The 22700-nt window shown below is 50.9% G+C and overlaps 1 long non-coding RNA gene across 1 annotated transcript; it reads left to right on the top strand.

Annotated features, from left to right (window-relative positions):
* Positions 1-3186: 3186 nt before the first annotated feature.
* On the top strand, positions 3187-22700 carry LOC132362756 (uncharacterized). The gene is made up of 4 exons (XR_009502477.1): positions 3187-3299; positions 4016-6324; positions 17650-17866; positions 18736-22700. It is a non-coding gene; the product is annotated as an uncharacterized LOC132362756 (long non-coding RNA).

Genomic DNA, 22700 nt, shown 5'->3' with positions numbered 1-22700 from the left:
CTGGGATACGCTCATCAGTGCGTAGTTCATTAACAATCTTGGGGCTGCATGAGATCATCAAGGGAGTGAGTGAGGATGGAGAAGAGGAGTGGGTGGGACATTCCAAGGTTTAAAAGTCAGAAAAATGAGACAGAACCAGCATGAGAATCAAGAGAGCCTGCTTAAGACGGGACAGAGTACAGAGTGGGTGCTCAGTAAATCACAGCCACTGCCATCACCATGACCATCGGTATTTTCATGGTTAGAGTACGGAGAAGTGAAGTTTGAAACCAAAATAGCAAGAGTTCAGGAGGACGCACTTCATGTACTTTTTCCTCTTTTCCTTCCCTTTCCTCTGGTTGTGCATCAACCGTGGTCTCAGACTTCCAGCTACTTACTAGAAATAAAACAAAACCATACAAAACTTCTGGGCACCTTACAAGCCCACAACTCAGTTCAAGATATTCAAGAAGAGCTGAGGTCTTTGGGTTGTTGGTAGGGTGAGTAATCACTGAACAGAGTCTGGGAACTGGATGTGACTTTCTCCTCTTACCAACTCACTATATGACCTCAGGCAAGTCCGTCCCTGCCTCAGTCCTGGAGGAGGATAGAGACTTCCATTCAGGGGAGAATACTGATTAGCTCACCAAGTTTCCTACTTGGATGGCATCTCTGCCATTTGCTTTTCTCCTCTCCAAAGCATATAGATCCTATCCTCAATTATTAAAGCAAGATAACAGTGCTTTTGATTTCCCTCTGAGAGTCTAACCTCGAATTGTGGGCTGTTTAGTACTTACAAAGTCTGGGAGAGGAGTGCCCTTTAGGAGTGACCATCCAAGGTCCCCCGCCCCATCCACCCCTGTAGGCAGTCTGAGGCAGATGCCTCTCACTGGTCTACCAGAAGGCCAATGACTTGAACCATATTAGTTTATTTCCTTGTGTAATTATCTTCACTGAATTGCATTTTAGGAATCATGCCCTTGGCTTTCATTAAACATCCTTGAAACAGTCATGCAAAGTTCACTGCTGCATTTGCACGAGAACTACTGTTGCAGACACGACCTATACGCTTCTGGAAAAGACTTCCTGAGTGTTTTTGTGAAGCACAAGTCTGCGGGATATTAATAAAAATTTCATTATGGGAAAAGTTGAGTGAGTTTGGAAAAAAACCCAGGTGTCTTTCTTAAAGGTTATCTAAGAGGCTTTACTAACAAAAAGTACAGTGGGTCCTTAGAAAGAGGATAAACTGCAAGATTTCCCATTTTGTCGACCCTTAGAATCCTGTTTTGGTGGTGCAGCTCTTGGGATCAGTGCTCTGAGCACCCAGCAGAAGAGGCTCTGAATGCTTCGGGCTCAGTTAGTCAAGCACCGTGAGCTGCAACAGGGAACATACAGACAGGAGGCCAGGTAAGCAAGTGACAGGGGAGCCTGCAGGGGGATGAGCAGCGAATGGGCAGCTGGCTCTTCCGTGCACAGCGATCCTGGGTGCCTGGGGTCCCAAGAGGCTTTGCAACGTCCTGGCTGCATCAGATATTAACTTTGCTATTCATGGAGTTAGGGGTCCTAGTCTCAAACATATCCCTCAGTGACCCTCCTGTACAACAACACACAGAGTTAAAAGATTTTAAAAAATAATCCATTGTTAGGAAAAGGACACAGAGACATGTGCTGTGTTTACAGTTTCATGGGCGAGATGGGGAGGAATGCCACTCGCTCCGACAGCTCACTACCTAGGAAGACCACTGAGAGTCTCTCCCCTCCTCTCCCGCAGCTGGAGTCTCTCTCTTTCACTTCCTGACGTGTACACCCCGTCAACCCTCAAATTTCAGCCTCCGAAGCTCCGAGAAAGCCCCTTGGGGAATACTCTGCTCCTCCCTTTCACTGGGCAGAGCGACCAGCACAGGTGTGTGTGCAGACTGCCTGCCCTCCTATCCATGCAAGGTGCATTATTTAGAGGCTAATGATTTCATTGTAAAGTGGGAAGTGAAATATGTTTCGCTAAAGCTTCCAAAGCGAGGGAGGAAGGAGGGAGGAAGAGGGTAGGTCAATGGGTAAATATGATTGCCTGATGGTCTGGGTCCAGCCATCTTCCTAAGGCTGTATCTTTAACTGGGAGGTACAGCAAGATGATCGATAGCACAAGCAACCTTAGGAGAACCACACCGGCCAGCCCGGATCAGCAGAGTCTGTGTGGTGAGATTTAAGGGGGTGCTTAGTTGGCCCTCCAGCTGTAAGTGTTTGCCAGATGACTTGTAACTTCACCACTGGAGCCAAATTCCTTTGACTCTTAGGGCTCTTTCTGCATTCAAGAGCCCTTGGAAATGAGAAATCCCTGAAATGGGTTGTCGCCTGCTGTCAGCTAACCCTGACGCTCAGGAGTAGAGTTGGGAGTAACGGGACGCCGTGTACCCGGGGTCCTTCCTGGGCGTGTGTAACTCTGAGGCTAAGACAGTGAGACTGGCAGTTTAAGAAGCACCTCCAGGACCATGTCGCCTACTGGCAGGCGGAGTAAGGACCCTGCAAGGTGGACAGACATACCTCTTCTCTTATCATTTGAGGGTTTGAGAGAAGAGGCACCGGGAGTTTAGCCTGAGCCCTTCCCACAGGTCTAGAGGTGGGAAGAGAGAGGGATGGGCTTTGACCCTGGGCGGCTCCTCCCTCCAGGCCAAGACCCTGGAGGAGGTTGAGTTTGTATCTTCAGAGGGGATGGGGTGCCCAGGCAGGTGACTGAAGACTTTATCTCCGAAGGACCCAGCATTAGAGAGCTGAACAGCCCCAGACCCCGCGGGCCGGGAGAGCTTCTGGGCATCCTTCCGTGGGGTCCCATCACCTCCCTGCTGGAGGCAGACTGGGTACCAGGACCCTGCGGTGAAGCCGACTGGGGAGCAGCTTCCTCCAGCCTCTCCAAGCACAGACGTCAGCGGCGAGGCTCAGACTTGGTGGCTGTGCTCTGTCTCTGCACAGGCTTGTGTACGCGCAGCGGGGGACCCACGCAGGGGACCGGGGTGGGGAAGCACACAGGAGGCAAGTGCAGAGTGGCGGCAAGTGGCGGTGGTGGTGATGCTGGGGCAGTGCGAGCAGGACAGCGGCTCTCCTGGAGGCTCCACCCCTCGGCGGGCTGGCGTGGGACCTGGGAACGGACAGTCCACGTGGAGGGGCAGCTACTCAGGGCTGCCCTGACGGAGGGGGGGGGGGGGCGGGCGGTGCTGTCAGGCGGGGGCTGCCTTCAGGGTGGAGTTGTAGCAGAGAAGTGGGGTCACCCCTCTTGGAAGCTTTGAGAATGCGTATGAGGAGGGAGCTGCGAACGGAATCCGGAAAAGGTAAGGAGTGCCAGCTTGGTGGAGTTGGGTGCTGGCAGGACTGGCCTTGGAGTCGTGGGAGCGTTCCCAGGAACATCCAGGGGATCGCCACCGGGGCCCCAGTGGTCCCACAGGCCTCCTGAGGCTGGCTGTGCTGTGCTGAAGCCCACATCAAGGGCCCTGGGGATGGCAGCAGAGGCCAGCATGGTTGAGGGTCCCCCGCACCCACCTCATCTCTGCAGGGACCACAGAACTGCACGCACCGTGGGTGTTCTTCACCTGCTCACAAAAGAGCCGGGTCATTGCATGCAGCAGGAAAGGCTTGACGGGGGGTGACGGGAGGAAGGGCAGGAGCAGAGATTTCCCATCTTGATGGTTTTGTTCAAGGCCAGCCCAGAAGCAGCTGACGTTGGCTTCATTTATCCAAAGGGCACGGCGAGTGACCCTCTACAACCCAGGGATCCTGAAATATTTAGAAGCTCTAATGTTTGGGTGGGAAGAGAACCTCTTTTGGATGAGAAGCTCAATTATTGAGGAAGGGAGAGCTCCCGTTGTCTGGGGCGTAGGGGGGGGCACCTTCCTGCTGCGTTGGCGGGGTGCCGGGCGCGGGGCACCCTGCCTGGGACACTTGCCCTGCTCTGTGGGTGAGGCCTCTCCCACAGTGCTGGGCTCTGGGGGACTTTTCTCGTGGCCAAACTCTTCGGGAAAGTGACACAACGGCCTATTTCTTCCAACAGCACCTCTGATTCAGCCTAGGGTATGGTTCGAGGTTGCATCTCTTGTAAACCCCCCTTCAGCTGCTGTCAAGGGCTGGCACCGGAGTTCTTGAATTTAGGCTGATGTGGGTCCTGCTAGAGCCTGCTGTCCTCTGCACATGTCAACAAATGTGTATGCAGGTGTGGACCAGCTGGATCTCTCTCCTTCTCTGGGAAGCGTGGTTTTCAGCAGCGTCAGGCTGGGAAGACAGACATTTCATGAACCCTGAAGTCCTGTGCAGGCAGTTGTCACACAGTGTTCCACCAGCGGCCCACGGCCGGCACAGAACACTGCAAAGCTCCATCTAGCACAAGTGACCACGGGGAACGGGTTGAGAATCCTGCTGCACTGTACACGTCTCCTAAGGGAAGAACATCAAGAAAGATGAGCTCGCCACGGAATTGGCGAACTGTGTGGAAGGGGCGGGATCTGTAGAGCTCAGCAGCGGCGAGCTCCTGTCATGGCTTGGCCAGTTCGGGTCTCCCCCTGTCACTTATGAGGGTGCGGCGATGTTTTCCCAGATGTGGTCCCCGTGTACAAAACAAAGAATCGCTTTGCACAAAGCCAGAAGGGATACATTGAAAGAATTATCAGAAGAGAATAATACATAGGAAATGTTTGTGCTCGCATGCAAGGAAACTTTGGGGGGTATCTGTGGCTGCCAAAGTGACATCTGGCAGGATTAACTGGATCACCAGAGCCAAACAATGAGGACTGGGAAGGCAGCAATAACTGTGAGGCCTGGGCCCATGTGGGGGCAAGATTTTGAGAATGACCACTTAGGTGACAAAATGGGATTCCCACGAACCGCAGCTCTGGTTAGTTTCTGGTCTGGAGCCAGATCCTCTCTCTGATGCAGACGTGGGAGGACGGAGCGGCAAGAGCTGCCCAGCTGCTCATCTGGGAAGTCATCCTCCAAGGGACTCTGTCCCTCGTTCTCCTCCCGTACCTGGAGGCGGCAGTCAGCGGGCAGCACCTCTCACAGCACCCCCACGTACACCTGCTCAGACCACCTGCTCAGAGCTACTCTTTTGCCCAGCCCAGCATACCTGTTCCACCTGTCTGAAGACCCGCCGCACGTTTCCTCGAAGCACACCCCAGAGCTCTTCGTCACTCCAGCCACGCCTCAGCAACTCCTCTATCAGTACCGGGTATATGGACACGTCCTCCAGCCCCTGTGGGAACCTGTGTGGCCGCCAGCCAGCCAGCTATTGGGCCTCAGACCTGTTCCCTGGTCCTGAGTCAGAACCAGAGCCCTATGTGTCCAGGGTCCACTGAACCCCAGCCCTGGTCAGATATGGAAAATGGAGACTTGGAGAGAGTAAATGATTCACTCCTGCTCTTCATCCTTCAAAGGAAGGCCCCAAGAGCGCCTCGACTATTCGTCAAAACTCATTGAATTGTACTGTTAAGATCTATGCCTTTCACTGAATGCAATTTTTGCCTCCATTTATAAAGAGAAGAAAAGCTTTTTAAGAACTGGGTTGACCCCCCTGCATGCACAGACCCAGCTGCAGGCAGAGACGATGGTCAGCCCAGCCCAGACCTTGCGAAGAGTCTGCTCAGAGGCCGTGGGTCTGCTGGCACTGCATGGGCGCAGATGCTGGGCAGATGAGCTCTGTGTGGTGTTTTAGACAAATATGATGACCTAGAGTAGGGCCAAGCAGACAGGAGAGCCCAGGAAGCAGACCCTGGGAGAGGGGAGATACCAGTTGGGCCAGCACACCTGAGGCTATGGTCAAGGCCATGAGGACCACAGTGTGGTGGGCACGGTGGCTGTGAAAGCCCCACTGCTGCCCAGCCAGCCCGAGACAAGCCATGGGGAAGCACTCACCGGCCAGCCCCGTCATAATCTCCGCCAATCCCGATGAACTTGCATCCAGTGACTGCCCTGATGTGGTCGAAGTGATCTGAAGAATGGGAAGTCAGCAGTGTGGGGCTTCCAGGGCAGGGGTGGGGGTGATGACTGGCCTCTGTTGATTCCCCTTTTTGCAGCCTGTAGGCCAAACAGTCCAGTTCCTTCGTGGCCTGGCACCGAGAGTACCAACTCGAGGGCCCTGAGGTTTGATCTGAAGTGATCCCAGCTGGCTCTAGACTGGACTTCAGATTTGGAGTGGACCCCAGAGCCCCCTGTTTGGGCCATTTCCCACCCACGATTCACCCTGCCTCCCAGTCTCCTTGAGAACCTGTGGGGGCTCCTTTCCCCGGGTGTGGAGGATGAGAGAGGAACAAGAGTACAACTGATGAAGACCCCAGAGACCTAAGGAGCTGTCCAGTCCCTTGGCCAGAGGTAGGGGCAGTGCGCTTTAGGAGCCCCTGCAGAGGCACAGATGGGCAGCACCCGGGCTCTGTGTCTGACAGCCTCCCTGCTACCCATCAGTACCGCAGTTTTGATTCCGTGGCTCCAGTTCCACATGGCACCAAGGTGCTGTGTACCGTCCGTTATTGGGTTTTTGGGAGCTGTACCTATTGCCAACAGGTGGGTCAAGCCACTGGGGCTCTTCTGAAGTCCTCCCCAAGTTTGGACCCAGCTTCAGCTCCAAATCAGAGTTTTCAGAGAGCCCAGGGTGAGGCTCACCTGCCACAGTAGGCACGTTGGCTAACGGGTTGCACTGCAGCACCCGCACGGACAAGGGCACCATCGCGATGCCACCGTTCTTCTTCTGCAGGGGCGGGCCGGTGGACAGTCAGCTTGGCCCCCAGCACAGCCAGCTGCCTGTTCACTCTCTCGGCCCCTGTGAGGAAGGTGTTGAGGTCAGAGTCGTCTCCTCTCTGGGTTTGTGTGAATGGAGGAGCCGCAGCCCTGGTCTGGGTGGTGTCTTGGCCCTGGGTTTCCGGGTGTGGTGGAGTATCTTACCACCTAGACCCCCACCTAGGGCTCAGGAGTTCAGGGGCTGTGGACCGTGGGTTTTGGGGGCAGAAGATATTTAACCTGGGGTTTGAGGAAATTGAGGGAGAAGAGGCTCGGGTTCAAGGGCTCCCGGTTTGAACCTCTTGCTTTAGGTTTGAGGGCCAGGGCAGTCTCTCACCAGAAGCTGCAGGATATCATCAGGATCATTCCGAGTGTTCTTGCACACACCCCGGGCAGCTGAGTGGGAGAAGATGACAGGTGCCTGTGACACTTCTAGGGCTCGCCGTGCCACAGCATCGAGACATGGGACAAGTCCACCATCATGCCCAGGCGGTTCATTTCTGCCACCACCTTCTGCAGGGACAGGATGGGGAGAGGGCATCAGGGCTGCATTTACCTTGTGTGCATTTATCTGGAGGGAACAGGCGGGGCTGTACATTCATGTGGGGCAGGGTATGGAACCCGGGTCCTTACCTCGCCCAAGCCGGTCAGCCGACTGACATTGCTGTAGAAGGGGTGGATCCCCTTTGCTGAGCTCTGTGCCCTGCAGGATGGCCAGGAGGCAGTCTGACTGGTGGCCATGACTTGGCTACAAGAGCCTAGAAAGAGGTTCTGTCGAACCGTCTACACCTGCAACTCCCTGGTGCAAGAGGAGGGACCCAAACTGGGCTGTGCCTGGCAGTAGGAGGGCCCTTCTGGGGATTCAGTCTTGTTCTGCGAACCTCCATTCCCCTCCCCACCCCAGGTTCAGGGCGGATCCCAGGGGTAAACTTGCTTTGGGCCCCAGCGTGATCTTGGGCAGATCCCTGCCTCACTGGGCCCTTACCATCTGCACTGCGCTCACCAGGGCGTGTTGCAGGTGTGGGTGAGTGTCACGTAGCGCACACCCAGCGCATAGAAGGTACGCAAGATGGAGAGGCTACTGTCCAGTGAGTGGCCGCCCTCCACACCAATGAGGCAAGCCAACTTCCGGGTATTGTTGCGAGCTGGGGGCAGGTAGGTCAGATGATCATTTTCAGAGGCAGGGGTAGCTTACTGAAGTCCCTAGCACCTACCACCACCAGTCTGTTTACCTTTTTTTTTTTTTTTTTTGGTCGTGCCGCGCAGCATGAGGGCTCTTAGTTCCCCCACCGGGGATCAAACCCGAGCCCCCTGCAGTGGAAGCGTAGAGTCTTAACGTCTGGACTACCAGGGAAGTCCCCCGTCTACCTTTAAGTGAGGTCACAAGCTCCAGCTCAGAATAGGAGGCACACATGAGGCGGATGAGGTCAATTTGATCCGGGGTGAGGCGCACAGCATCCCGTTCGTGGGTCTGGCATGGGGCGTAGGCTGACCAGAACTGAGGGAAGGCCAGGGCTCGGTTCGGGCTTTGGAACTCCTTGGGCTTCTCATAGCCTCCTCAGCTGGCACAGCACTCACTGTGCCCAGAAGTCACATGGAACGCGTTGCTTTTTCTGTGGTACTTGGATGCCCGTCAGGTTGGCTCACTGTGACCCCTGTAGCCCCCAGCATCCATGGCATGGCACTTTCTAGGCCACTATGGTAACTTAGTTCCAGTGTGACTCACCTGTGGTCTCTGAGGCCCCCAAACTGCCCCACATTCCCCAGCAGCCATGGTGGCACCTTGTGTGGCCCTTTGGTACCTGGGCACCCACGAGACCGTCTTTCAGCCTGTCCAAGCTGGTCTGGCCATGGCTGAAATTGCACAGATTAACATCCTGGAGCCCATTGTGGTAAAACTGCCTCAGGACCCAGGGGCATGTCGTTGTGGCTGGAGGGAGGTCAAGGCAAATGGGTGGGCTCCTTAGGTCTTGGGATCAGGCAGGACACATTGCCTGGCCTGGGCCAGCCGGGGGGTCCCCCACCTCACACTGTCACACAGACTATACTAGGAGCAGCTGAGGCCTGGGCTGAGGGGTTCCCACCAGGGAGGGGATGACAGAGAAGGGGAAGGGCATCCATAGATGATGGAGAGGACATCCAGGGGTGGTGTGAGGGAGCCTCCCCACTAGCTCTGCATGCTCCGGACCTCCTCCCCTGCCCAGGGCCAGGCTAGGCCCCCACCGGCCCCCACCAGCCCGCACACACTGCAGCCCCCCGTCCACAAGCGGGAAGTCCCGCCTCAGGGCCCGCGTGCGCTCCCGCGGACTCGGGGTGCTGGAGGTGCCCGGCGTGGTCTGGACGCGGGTTCCGGCCGCAGCAGCAGACGCAGCAGACACAGCAGAGGCCGCTGGCTGAGTGCGCGGGGACCTTCGAGGCCCCCGGGCCGCAAGCTGCGCAGGGCCAGGCGGGTGGGCAGAGGCGGGTGTGGGAGGGGCGGGCGATGGGGTTGTGCCCGTCCACACAGGCCACCCAGCGGCGCGGCCTCGCGAGGGGGGCGGGGTGAGGGAGGGGATACAGAGTCACAGGGTCCTGCGAGCCGTGTGCGGAGAGCCGCGACCCGCGAAGCCCGGCAGCCCCGGGGCGGCACTGCCCTCCCGCCCCCTGCTCCGAGGCAGCTCCCGCGGGCTAAGCTGGCCTCTGCTGAGAGCCCACTCGCCTCCCGTCGCGGCTTCCCTCCGCCCCTGCGCCTCTTCCCACTCCCACTGCTCCGAGGGGGCGCCCTAGGCTGCTCTCCCCCGCCTCTAACCTTCCTGGCCAAGCTGGGCCGCTTCTCTCAGAGGGCCACCTTCAGCCCGAGGCCTCCCGGGAGCACACCGCGTCCCCATCTGCCTGCAGCCGGCCCCGCCCACTCCGAGGGCTGCGTGCCAGTGTCTCTGCGGCCACAGGTGCTCTGGGCTCCCGGTTTCCCGGTACGGGGCCATGTGGGCTGGTGTGGGGGAAGAGAGAGTTTCTGGAAATGGGGGGGGAACCTTGTGAGCTCTGGATTCAGGAAGGGGCCCTCTGCCCCCGACCTTCTCTCTCCACCTACTTGACTCCCCAACCTGCATGACCATTCTCTGGGGACTTCAACCAGCACCCGGGAACTCTCAGGAACCCCCCCCCCCCCACACACACACTTCTGGCAGCCAGCCTCAGGAAAGAGCGCCCTCAGGAGCTGCTACACCTCCCCAGGGCCTGAAGAGAGGGACTTTTGGGATGTGAACTGAACACCTTCTGGGGAGAGTCAACGACCCTTTTCCTCAACAGAGCAGGAACCCAGTCAGTAGGCTATTTGAGTGGAAGGAAATGAAGTCATTTCCATGGCAGCAGAGCCCCCATCGCAGCAACCTTCCTCCCAGGGCTGCTGGCCGACCTTCTGTCCAGGATCCCTCCTACCTCAGCATGGAAGGCCTGGCCTTGTGAAGAAGTATAGGTTCTGAGAAAAGACCTGGCACCTGGGTTCTGCTGCTACACTTGCCTTATCTCGAGGCCCTTGTGACTCTAGCTTTCCCAGAAACCTCAAGGGCTAAGTGCCTGTGCTTGCTCAGAGGCCGCACGCCACTCCCCATTTCCAGCCTCAGGCCCTCCCCCTAGCTGCCTCCTCTGGGGACCCCCTCCCTCCAACACACACACACACACACACACACACACACACACACACACACACACACACAGAGGGGATGTGCCTTCTCACAGAAGCTCAACCACTGAGATGCTTTAGGGACTGTGCCCAAACTCCTTCATCCCCAGCCTCTCCAGTTTTTGCTCTGATCCCTGGCACCCCCTGGAGCTGTTCCACCTTTGGAACCTTTCCTGGGTAGCAGGAGTGCCTAGCACAGGGGTAGTGACCTAAGTGTGAGCACTGGCGACCCTAGAAGTCTGTTACAGAAAAACATTGAGCAGTAAGGGACCCCCCTGGGGACAGAAAGGGCTGGGAATAAAGGAGCATGTGAACCTCGGGGCAGGGTGCGTGCTGCTTGACTCTCCATCCTGTTCTTGCTTCAGGGAGCAGGTCTTCCTGGGTCTCTCTATCCTGCCTCCTGAGACCCCAGGCAGGAGGCTCTTTGGGAAGCCACAGATTGCTGCTTTCAGTTTCAAAAAACCCAGCTCCCCCCTGGTTTGTGGTGGTGGCCGCTGACACTGGCTCAGAGCAGGAGCCCATGTGGTAGCCTGCTAAGGCTTCTCTGCACCCTGTCTCTGCTCCTGCATTCTTCTCGGCTCGCAGAGTGCAGACTTTTCTGTCTTCAGCTGGCAAAGGGGCCCCTGAGGATTGAGCAGAGGAACGTCACGTTTTCTTCCAGGCCAGCTTCAGCCCTGGGATGTTCAGGGCAGACTGTCATTTCAAACCTCAGTTTCTGAGGCTCCTTGCTTTTGGCCATTTAGTGTGGCAGGAGGCTCCTGGCTGAGGAAGGCTCAAACAGAACGACGCAGGTTGTGATCTGTGGCAGTGGGCAGTGGGGGGACGGGGTGGGTCACTGCAGGAAGAGGCATTCGCTGCCTTAGGCAGTTAAACCATTGCCCTCTCTTCAGAGTGCCTCAGCCAGCAAGATGCTGTGGGGTCTACCTCCTGGCACCATGCTCCAATCGCCGGATTTTGGGTCTGGGGCAACCCAGGTCTTCGTCTGACTCTTCCGGAGCGCGCTTTCTCTTGGGAGCATGTCTAGGGACTGGCTTCTCTGCTTCCACCTTTGCTGGCGTGGCCAAAGGAACTGCTGCTGCAAAGAAAATCAGAACTGATCAGTCACTTCTGCTGTACACAGTCTCCTGCCAGAATTTCCCTCTCTCATGTCTCTCCCAGTTTCTGGCTGAAGACCTTTAATCGACTTGACATCCAAAACACAGCCTTGGCCCATCACCTCTATGAGTCCCTAGAGAAGGGACACTGGCTGCAAAAGCAATTCCTAGAGCCTATGGCTGCAGCACATGAGGAAGTCTCTTCACCGTTTCCAGGGTAAACAGTAGAACCCGAAAGTCATTGCAACCATGAGCCTCTCCATCTCTCCCTTCCACAACAGAGAAAACATTTCTTGCAGTCTGTCACTTCTGAGGCTTTAATGGAAATGTCTTTCAAGTTTTGGAAAAAAATAATCTAATATAAATTGGTGAAGAACCCCTCCCACCTTGGCAACCCCTCTTGGGCCCCATTTATACTGCCTGTTTCCACCACACTGAACTCTAGCCCTCTGATACTTTTATGTAGATTAGAACAAGGCCGAATACTGAGGCAGAGTGATCAGGAGACTGAGAACCGCGTTCTGGGTACCAAGTCTAGGCTCACACCAACCCAGCCTCCTGGGACACCATCTCCTCAGCCCTCCAGTCTCATTAGCACTTCGACAGCCCTCTTGGTTCTTCCGGTCTTCCCATCAATATGGCACCACCCTCTCCCCTAGAAGTAAAAATCATTATAATTCTCCCTCTCTCCACCGTGAAAGGATGAGATAAAGGCTCAGCAGCAGCCCCCGTGAAACACATGGTCACCACTGTGAAGAGGTGTTACTAAGACGATTTGGTCCGACTCCGAGAAGGAAAGAGACAACTCTGCCCTAAGGCTGATCAGGCCCACAGGAGGGAACCACACTGGGGGCAGCCTTTGAGAGAGTGGCAATGCGAGAGAACCTTCTTTAGGAGGGGACTCCCTGTTGCCGACCTTGAGCAAGTAAGGATGGGACATTGGTTTACTGGGGCTGTTGCAGAGGGGATGTGCCCAGAGGTTGGGCCACCCTGCTTGAGAATCAAAGCACCTTCTAGTCCGAAGCTGCTTGAATGCTCCAATCGCCGGATTTTGGGTCTGGGGCAACCCAGGTCTTCGTCTGACTCTTCCAGAGCGCGCTTTCTCTTGGGAGCACGTCTGGGGACTGGCTTCTCTGCTTCCACCGTTGCTGGCGTGGCCAAAGGAACATCCCCGTAGGCCCGGTAGCCACCAACCAGGCAGTATGTCTCCCCATGCCAGCCCAACTGCGTTTCTCCACACCCTCGGTAGGGGACATGGTACTGACCAGGGGTAGGAGGAGAAACGGGAGCCACTGCTGCTGCAAAGAAAATCAGAACTGATCAGTCACTTCTGCTGTACACAGTCTCCTGCCAGAATTTCCCTCTCTCATGTCTCTCCCAGTTTCTGGCTGAAGACCTTTAATCGACTTGACATCCAAAACACAGCCTTGGCCCATCACCTCTATGAGTCCCTAGGGAAGGGACACTGGCTGCAAAAGCAATTCCTAGAGCCTACGGCTGCAGCACATGAGGAAGTCTCTTCACCGTTTCCAGGGAAAACAGTAGAACCCGAAAGTCATTGCAATCATGAGCCTCTCCATCTCTCCCTTCCACAACAGAGAAAACATTTCTTGCAGTCTGTCACTTCTGAGGCTTTAATGGAAATGTCTTTCAAGTTTTGGAAAAAAATAATCTAATATAAATTGGTGAAGAACCCCTCCCACCTTGGCAACCCCTCTTGGGCCCCATTTATACTGCCTGTTTCCACCACACTGAACTCTAGCCCTCTGATACTTTTATGTAGATTAGAACAAGGCCGAATACTGAGGCAGAGTGATCAGGAGACTGAGAACCGCGTTCTGGGTACCAAGTCTAGGCTCACATCAACCCAGCCTCCTGGGACACCATCTCCTCAGCCCCCCAGTCTCATTAGCACTTCAACATCCCTCTTGGTGCTTCCAGTCTTCCCATCAATATGGCACCACCCTCTCCCCTAGTACTCAGCAGCTCAGGATGGGATGTGTCTGAGGGCACCGATATAGATGTCTCCATGACAGCACAGAGGTGCCTGGGTTTGAAGGTGTGTTTCAGGAGTGGCCCTCTTCCTCAAACTGCTCCATTTACCATTTGCCAACAAAAATGCACTTGTCTTTTGCTAAGAGGCCAATCAGGAAAGGGTCTGAATGGAAGCATCCTGTAGCCCAAAGGGGAAGCTACATTTATAAAGATCAGGACCATCCTGCACACTTGTCCAGGGATGACCTTTCACTTGTCCTCAGCAGTGAGCACTGTGGGTCCCTGAAGGTGTCCCAGGTCACTGGTATTACTTACAGCTGGCAACGCGCTCAGGTATACGTAGTGGGCAAACCCCACAGGAACATGAGGCAGCCAGGTGAGATTGTGTGTACACCATGCCTCCGGGCGGTCTCGGTGTACCTGCCGCACTGCCCACCCATGGAACAGAGCACAGGTCTGAGTTAATATAGACGATCCAGTCACACATTCTCACTCAGACAACCAAAGAGATCGGTATCTGGTGGAGAACTGTCAGGGAAGTTTCTCTGAGGGCAGCACGTTGGCAGTTACGCGGCCATGGAAACTGTTAGAAGGCCGGCCGGTGAGGTCATCACTACCCAGTGAGGTCATGATAAGGAACGTGTGACTTGGGGGTCAGGCTTCAGGAGGAGGGGCAGTTTTGTGGAGGAGATCAGGGGGGAGGCAGAGGTACTCTACCTGGCCCCTCACACCTGGGCCTCCCCACCCATGCCCTAGTCTAGCAGACACCCCACGTGGGGCGTGCCGGTGGGCTGGCACAGCCCCAGGGGCCCCAGGAGGGCAAGAGAGACCCACTTTCTGAGATTGCCAGTGACACACCCATAGTCCGGATATTATCCGTAACGATTACTAAGGTGGTTTATCTCCCTCCACTTTTACTAAGAAAAGGAGTAATTGAAGACTCTAAGTCATTTTTACTGAGGTTCTTTGTTTTTTTTTTTCCTTCAAAATACTAAATGTAAAGTCTGCAGGGCGTATATAGGTGTTCAACTTTTTTCCAGATTTTATGTTTTTGGTGTTTTGTAAAAAATTTTTATTATTTATTTATTATGTTTATTTTTGGCTGTGTTGGGTCTTCGTTTCTGTGTGAGGGCTTTCTCCAGTTGCGGCGAGTGGGGGCCACTCTTCATCGCGGTGCGCGGGCCTGTCACTATCGCGGCCTCTCTTGTTGCGGAGCAGAGGCTCCAGACGCTCAGGCTCAGTAGTTGTGGCTCACGGGCCCAGTTGCTCCGCGGCATGTGGGATCTTCCCAGACCAGGGCTCGAACCCGTGTCCCCTGCATTGGCAGGCAGATTCTCAACCACTGCACCACCAGGGAAGCCCCTTTACTGAGGTTCTTAATACCTTCCTCACAAGGGTGGACAAAACTCTCAGCTTTTTGTATTGAGTGCAGATGTCTCTATTCTTGCCCATTTCAGAGTCCTCCTCACACAAAATCTAGGTTTTGTCGATCTTTAGTACCCTGTCTCTCATCTTATCTCAGATTATTCTGTGGTAAGATGGTGCAAACTATGTATTTACTAACTGGAGAGAATTCAAGTCCCCGGAGCTGTTGTAGCTCAAAATTCTGTTTTTTGTTTTTTTGTTTTTTTTTTTCAAAATTCTGTTTTAAGTGGAGTCATTTTCTGTGCTTTCCTTTCATGCTGTCTGCAAAATGCCTGTTTCTGTCCTCCTTGAGATCCAGGTTTACAGCGCTCTCCTTTTTCTCATTCTGGGGTCTCTATGTTTGTGGCATCTCTGAGGGCCCATGTTCTGTTGAGGCTGAATTTGATACCTGGTGGGGGGGGCGGGGAAAGCAACTTCCAGATGGGTCAGCCTAGAAAAGGATCCCCCATTGTGTAGAAATTTAAAAACAGGCAAAATACCTGTCCTATCAGACACTATGATTTGCCCCCTCTGTCTGACGCAGCCCAGAGCTTCGTCATTTAATTCACACCTATCTACTGTGAAGGCCCAGCCAACAAGATCATTTTGGAGCCCTGAGTGGGTGCCCAGAATGGATGGGAGAGCTGAGGTAACCAGAACTCTGCCTTTTTTATGGACAGGTGTTAGGGCATCTTCTTTTCAAAGTGACACATTCCCAACCCATCCAACTCACGTAGAGGAACAAAACCACTGTCACCAGCCAAAGGGAGAAAAACATGGGGCTGCAGAGGAGAGGGATCTTGTGGGGACTCTTGTATTATTCATCCACGTGCAAGTATGAGCTCCAGATTTGATAAGACATGCAGTCTGATCAAAAGTCATGCAATTAATGATTTCTTTCAAAAATCAAAGAACTCTTTGATTCTTCATTTTAATGTAACTTTGACCTCTTTTCTTTCCATGTCATAAAAGAGGCCTTGACTAAGCTAAACATGCTCTCTCTCCGTGCCTGCAATGTATCAGAAAGCATCGTCAGTTACTTTCACAGGCAGTGGAGAACTCCTTAATTTTTCTCTGACGACAAGAGCTCCCTTTGAGCCTGGGCCAGAGGTGAGCAAGATTCTGATTCTGGAAAGATGTAGAAAAATGAAGTTCCTTTTGCCAGAGGTTCTGGGTGAGCATTGTTGATGTATGACTGTTAGCAGTCTTACCCTCCTTCCACCTATTCTTCCTTTTCTGCATGGTGGACTGTCCTTTAGTTTTGGGGGTACAGTATTGGGGGAAAAAAGGAAGGGGAGGCTAGAGGTAAGTAGGCTAGTGGCGGGGATTTTGTGCACGAATATTTGAAGAAGGAAGTGTGGGAGCAAGTGCTGTGGTAAGACGGGAAAGGGAGAATTTAAAAAAAAAAATCTGTGATCCATAAATCCCCTTCAAAGACTCTAAGCAAAGTACTTAAATTATTTCACAATTACTTTTTGGTTACTACTCTGCAGTATAAAAAACAATAAGTTCACTTTTTATCGTATCCCTATGTCATTAGCATCATTTTAAAGACGTGTCTTAACGGCTGTATCGTGTACCATCCTTTATTTAACCAGCTCCCTTTTTTGGACAGTTAATTCAGTTATTTTGTTGTTTATAAATAAATAAATAATATATATATATATATATATATATATATATATATATATATATATATATATGATGGATATTTTTGTTTGTAATTCTGATTATGTCATTTTGTCAGTCAGGATAACTGATGGTAGCTGTACTAACAAACAACCTAAAATCTCAGTGGCTTAGCAGGTGTTGACTGAAAAAAATGCACAACTAAAAGTTGAGAATCATCTTTTTTTTGGTGGACTTGCTGAGGACTTAAGCCCGGGAGGCAGTGTCAGATCGCTCTGAGAGATTGCACTGAAGAGGGAAGGGAGGAACCAGGACATATAGGAGTTTTGCAAAAACAAAACAAAACAAAACATTAAACCCCCAAACAACCAGGTAGTCGGAACATCAAAAGATTACTGTTAATTAAAGAAAAACCAGACATCTCAAGTCAATGAATTTAGCATTTTTCTATGTACGGGAAGAGGCAGGAGTCTGGGCTCATTGGAATCCTTCCTTTGATGTGCATTTGAACTATCTAGAGCCAGCATCCTGCTTTTCTCCATCCTGAATCCCCTCCGGGTGCACCATCGGGGATGGCTGCCATGGTTGATGATGGCTTGATGGCTGCAACACTCTGTTGACTGATAGGGCAGGCGACATTCTTCATCCATACAGGTTCAAGTCTTCTTTCTTGCTCGATTTACTGGCTAGGGTTGGAGTGGGAGACTCTGTTCTTTGCAGATGTGAGGGACTCAGGGTCCTTCAACATTGTGGCGTCACCTTCCTCAGGTCCTCAGAGCCCCGGCGCTGGAAGAAGGGAGCTTGGAGAAGGCACGCACGCTCTTGGCCTCTTCTGCCCGGAGAGGACAGAGCCACTTCTGCGCATGGTCCACTGGTCAGGGCTCGTCCCAGGGCCCCACCCAGAGGCAAGGGGGCTGTCGAAGGGAATCTGGATGCAGCAAAGAGAAAGGGCCAATGGGTATTGATTACCAACTAGCCAAGGTCCTACCTACCTACCAATTCACTGTCAGATCTTTAGAATACAAAGGGTTACATTCCTGCAATCCTCCTCTAATTCGAGACAATTCTCCATTCATATTCTCTTTTGCTTAGAGCAACCTTGAGCTGGGTCTTCCCAGGCTCTTCTTTCTACCCCTACAGGCTGTGGTCTCCTCGGAAGCTTTGGTGGGATGCAGGCAGCATCTGGGAGAAGGCGCCTCGGAACTCACGTGCCCGCGTTGCCCAGGACCCCAATTCCTTCCACCTCTCGGATGCTGCTTTCTTTTCCCAGGGACAGAGCCAAGCTGTAATTGACTCCTTGGGTATTTCAAAGTCCCTGATCCCAAGACTGAAGGATGACTGCCTGCTGTTGTGAAAGGTTACCAAATTATCAGGACCTCTGATTGGGAGGGACAGTGGGAAGAGGGGAGGTGGTGTCAGGGGAAAGGCACTGACATTTTAAACTCAGCTGGCGACTCCAGCCCTTGGTAATGGCTTTAGTAACTTCCCAGCTGATCCCTGTGATTGAGCATCAGGACCATTGAATGCTAATTGGATTGAAAAGCTTCCCCCTCATGTGCTAAAACTCTCAGGCAGTAAAAGGCTTCTGACCATGTCTGGAGTTGCGTGCTGGGGACAATGTGGTGGGTTGCCTCTGTCTACGCTTAACTGCTGTTCGTCTTCCCGGCTTGACGGGGTAGGGTTGCTGTACATACACAGACTTTAAAATTATTTTTAAATTATTTTTTTAAACTGAAGAATGGTTGATTTACATTGTTGGTGGTTTCCGGTGTACAGCAAAGTGATTCAGTTACGCATACACACATACATACGTATACATACATACATATATATATATTCTTTTCCAGATTCTTTTTCATTATCATTTATTGCAAGATATTGAGTAATATTGAGCACAGTAATACTGTGCTCTACAGTAGGACCCTGTTGTTCATCTATTTTACATATATCATATATCTGTGTGTCTCTGTTAATCCCACACTCCTAATTTATCCCTCCCCTCACCCTTTCCCCTTCGGTAACCGAAATTTTGTTTTCTGTGTCTGTGGGTCTATTTCTCAAACAGACTTTTTTTTTCTTTTTTTTTTTTTTAAGCAGATTGCACCTTGCTGTGTCTGGATCAATACTCTGGAGTAAGCTGTTTGCCCTCAAAACTGCTGGGGCCGCAGCCATGGAGCTGCAGGATCCCAACGGGGTCCTGACGTCCATCTGCTCTGTTTTTTTCAGGTGCGCTGAATCGACAGTCCTGAGTTTTGAAGTTTTCCTGGAGGGGACGTGAGGGGATTTCTCCAGGATCGATGGAACTCCTTTTGTGGTGCTTCAGTGCTTCCACCATGAAGCGCTCATTTCCCTATGCACGTCCCCCCGCCCCACCCCACTGTTTCCTTTACTCTCTCTCCTCCCACTCCCAATTCCCAGAAGAAGATCTAGGAATCAGGTCCAAACATAAGATCTTTGGAGAATCCTTGCGTGTGTTTTTTTAAATTTTTATTGGAGTACAGTTGATTTACAATGTTGTGTTAGTTCCGGGTGTACAGCAAAGTGAAGCAGTTATACATATACATATAATCCACTCTTTTTTAGACTCTTTTCCCATACAGGTCATTACAGAGTACTGAGTAGAGTTCCCTGTGCTATACAGTAGGTCCTGATTAGTCATCTAGTTTATAGGTAGTGTTGTGTATATGTCAATCCCAATCTCCCAATTTATCCCTCTCCCCTCCCCACTTTCCCCCCCTGGTAACCATAAGTTTGTTTTCTACACCTGTGACTCTATTTCGAATCCTTGTGTTTTACTCTCGTCCTGAAACTAGATAAAGCCTAGTCATCAATCAACAGGTGAGGAAGTAGAGCCAGGCATTGGTTGAGTGTTGATGTTTCTGGTACAAGCTGACTCTCCGCTCATCATCCCACACCTTCATCAGCCATCATCATGCTGTCTGTCACCTCCTCTTCTCTGAAGAAGGCCCGGGCCATCTTTTGAAAATACAAAGTCCAGCATTGAGACCCTCCCAACTGAGAGAGCAGGAAGGGCCAGGGCTGCTGAGGTGTGCTCCCTGAACCCCACTCAGGGGATCTGTGTTGTTCCCACCTGGGTGTATTGTGTGGACCCCTAAAATTCCTCCAAACCTCTGCCTCTGCGCTTCCAGATTGCCCCTGAAAGAAATGAACAATAATCATAATACCCACCACGTACTGACCGCTGGTCTCTTGAGGGCTGCCTTGCCATTGGACAACATTTGTTGAGCTCCTACTGTTTGCCAGACAGCGGGTACATGCTTTATGTGTGTTTAGCCCTTCTGACAACATAGTGATTTAGGACCTGTTAATATGTCTATTTTGCTGAAATGGAAACTGAGGTTCAGAGTGGTTAAATAACAAGGAAAAGTCCATGTTTTTACCCCCTACACTAATATATATGTATATTTGTGTATATATATTCTATATATGTATATTTAACATGTATATGATGTTGACTGAAAAAAATGCACAACCTCAAAGTTGAGAAATATGTTTTATTGGGTGGGCAAAACTGAGGACTTAAGCCTGGGACACAGCCTCTCAGCTCTCTCTGAGGGACTGATCCAAAAAGGAGAGGGAGGAGCCATCAACTATAGGAGTTTTTGCAACAAAGACCAGGTAATCGGAACATGGAAAGATTCCTGTTAATTAAAGAAAACCAGACATCTCGAGTTAATGAATTTTTAGTGTTTTTCTGTGTATGGGAAGATGCAAAAGTCTGGGCTCACTGAAATCCTTCCTTTGATATGCACCTCAGCTATGTGGGCCAGTATCCTGTGCTTTCTCATCCTGAGTTCCCTCGGGGTGCACCATCAGGGGAGGCTGTGGCAGTTGACTGCTAGATGGTGGGCATCCTGTTTCCATCCTGAGTTTCCTCAGGGTTCACTCTTGGGGCGGCTATAATGTGATGGCTTGATGGCTGCAACATCCTTTGTTTACTGATATGGCAGGCAACATTTTTTCATTGACAATTATATATATACAATCGACACTGTTCGTGTTACATATATTATCTATTTTACGTGCTACGCGTTTTTTAGACTCTTTGCAAAAAACCTTGCAAGGTAGGTGTTATTCTTTACATTTTGTGAAAAAGAAATTAAAGCCTCTAACAGGCTGAGAAATTTGTCAGGTCACTACATCACGATTAACTAGTCAGTGAACAAGATTTTGAATCCAAGTAATCCTTTTGTGAAAACAAAACCCCCCCAAAAACAAAGAAACTATGTTCTTTCCATGCTCCAAAATATATTTTGGTCAAGTGACTTAAGAAACTCTCCCTTAAGCTTGTCTAAAGCAGAAAATAAGACAACAGTGCTTGACTGGAAATTATCAAAAGGCAGGATCAAGCAGGAATAATGAAAGGGAGCCTGAGGTTTCCGGGGATGAACCCACTGGCTAAATAGGCCCCTGGAAACAGAAACCCACTTTTTTTTTTTTTTTAATTCATTTGTATATTTGTTTATTGACTGTTTTCCTCCAATAGAATGTAATCTTTTTTTTTTTTTAACATCTTTATTGGAGTATAATTGCTTTACAATGGTGTTAGTTTCTGCTTTATAACAAAGTGAATCAGCTCTACATATACATATATCCCCATATCTCCTCCCTCTTGCTAGCTCATGATTTAGGACCCACGCACAGGAGAATTCAGGCTGCATTAATAGAAAAATATGACTTGCAGCCCTGGAGATGTGGCTTCAGAGGAAATGATGACTTAATGCTTGTGATCTGTAAGAATGTTGGTGTTTTGGGTCAAATAACCTATGCATTTTCTCAAGGGAGGTAGGTTTGGGGAAAAAAGGCAATAATTAAACTGAACATACCAACAAGGAAAAAATAATTTAACTGTTACGATGACTCATTTAGTTGGCAGCTTCAGGTAATGAGGTGCTCTGGATTAATTTTCCTGAGAGCAGAAACATATCCCTTTAAATGATGAAGCATGTTATCTTCATCAATCTTTGAAGAAAATATTTCCAAGGTACATTTTATATTCTCTTTTGTCAGTAGTATTCTTGACAATTTTTAGGACTAGAGACATAGTTTTGTTTTTGTTTTTAAAGAGTTTAAAGAACGATTTGATCTTTGAAAATCATGTTACATCGTTGGTCCCCAGTGTTTTCATCTACAGTATGTGAACTTTGGGTTAGATGATCATCAAGGTTCCTTCCATCTCTAATATTCTCTAAGTAAAGGGCTCTTGTGCACAATAAAATTTAAAACATAAGAATCATCGAGGGGGCTTGTTAAAAATGCAGATTCTTAGGTATCATTGTTGGAGGTTCTGATTCAGTTGGTTTGAGTGAGGCAAGAGAACCTGTATCATAAATGGGTGCATACCCATGGCCATTTTGATGACCTCATTTTGAGAAACTGATTCTCTTTCCAGCCTCAGATAACAGATGTCATAACCATTTTTGGCCACCAGGGTACCGTTGCTGCCCTGCCCTCAGTGGTGTGAAGTTGTAAGGGGCTGACCAGACCCAGAGGCCTGTGCTTTGATAGTTTGCTTCTGATCCCATCCTCAGTATTAACTGTCACTTAGTTAATGTAGCTGCTGAGGAAAACCAGATAATCGAGCTGCAAATTAGGTGCCCTGCATTTGTACCTATGAGTCATTAAGTTTTCATCTCAGGCTGGGTAGGGGCGAGGGGAGGACTTCCATTTTCTCCTGTAGTCTAAAGTGCATAAATGAGCCACGGCTATCTTAGACCCTGTTTGGAGGTCTCTTACTCTTCGTTCGTGTTCTTTCTCATCCTAAGAGTCAAGTTTCTGGAAGGGCGACATCAGGAGAAGTGGCAGATTTCTGTGTAAATATGTTAACATTTCATAGTGAGGTTTGGGGTCAGGGCTGTCCCTGACTTCTCTTTTAAATTTCTTTATTTTTTAAACAGTTGTATTGATGTATAATTCACATGCCATACAATTGACTCTTTTGAAGTATATGCAATTCAGTGGTTTTTAGTAAAATCTGTGAATTTATAGAGTTGTATGCACCTATCATGTAATCTAATTTTTGAACATTTCCATCACCCTCCAAAAGAAACCTTGTGCCTATTTGGAATCACTCTCATTCCCACCCCCAGACCCATTCAACCGATAATTTACTTCTTACCTCTATAGATTTGCCTTTTGTAGACATTTCATATAAATGGGCTCATACCGTA

Source organism: Balaenoptera ricei, chromosome 3, assembly GCF_028023285.1.
Source record: "Balaenoptera ricei isolate mBalRic1 chromosome 3, mBalRic1.hap2, whole genome shotgun sequence".
NCBI classification, from domain to species: Eukaryota; Metazoa; Chordata; class Mammalia; order Artiodactyla; family Balaenopteridae; genus Balaenoptera; species Balaenoptera ricei.
This window is presented reverse-complemented; position numbering and strand designations above follow the sequence as displayed.